Source organism: Pteropus alecto, unplaced genomic scaffold (assembly GCF_000325575.1).
Source record: "Pteropus alecto unplaced genomic scaffold, ASM32557v1 scaffold7, whole genome shotgun sequence".
Classification (NCBI taxonomy): Eukaryota; Metazoa; Chordata; class Mammalia; order Chiroptera; family Pteropodidae; genus Pteropus; species Pteropus alecto.
Window position 1 is genome coordinate 62298720 of NW_006494614.1, and position 552 is coordinate 62299271.

A 552-nucleotide genomic window follows, 5' to 3' on the forward strand; every position below is an offset into this window, starting at 1 on the left:
TTCGCAGTTCGCGCAGGGCCCTCCGGGATATGTAGTCGTTGGGTGGGCACTAATTCCTATTCATTCAGTCTCAAAGAAAATGCAAATTACTTCTATAGCCCACAAACGCGACTTCTCATGGGCAAGTGAGAAGCCCTAGCGCACCATGGGCAAGTAAGACCTCTACGGGGCCCAAACTGTAGCGCGGGAGCAGGACGGGTGCGCATGCTCGGCGGTCACGGACGCGGGCGAAAGCGCGCGCGGAAGGCCTTGAACAGCAGGCCCCGCCTCTAGCCCCGCCCCCGCGCTCCTGGCGCGCCCCGCCCTGGGAGCCTGCGCAGACGGTGCAGGGCGGAGGGCCGCGGGGAGCATCTCGCAGCGCCTGCGCAGAGCGGCAGCTTCTCTCGCGAGGACGGACGCCATTATCGCATCTCCCCGACAAACACCACGAGAATTCCGCAGCCCACACGGTAATTGCAGCTCCCGCAGCCGGTCGCGTCTCCACCTCCCCCTTCCCGCGGGGCGAGAGCGAGAGCGAGATCTCCCCTCCTCCCTCCTCCCTGCGCCCTCCTC

At 65.4% G+C, this 552-nt stretch overlaps 1 protein-coding gene across 14 annotated transcripts in view; it reads left to right on the forward strand.

The window, feature by feature from the left end:
- The first annotated feature begins 305 nt into the window (after nt 1-305).
- Nucleotides 306-552, forward strand: part of BANP (BTG3 associated nuclear protein) — a 131872-nt gene continuing 131625 nt past the window's right edge. For 13 of the 14 annotated variants that reach the window (XR_003044446.1, XM_015600395.2, XM_015600394.2 and 10 more), the window contains exon 1: nt 306-449. The gene's annotated coding sequence lies outside the window, so the exon portion shown is untranslated. The remainder of the gene's footprint in view (nt 450-552) is intronic. The other variant, XM_015600402.2, reaches the window with a different exon arrangement.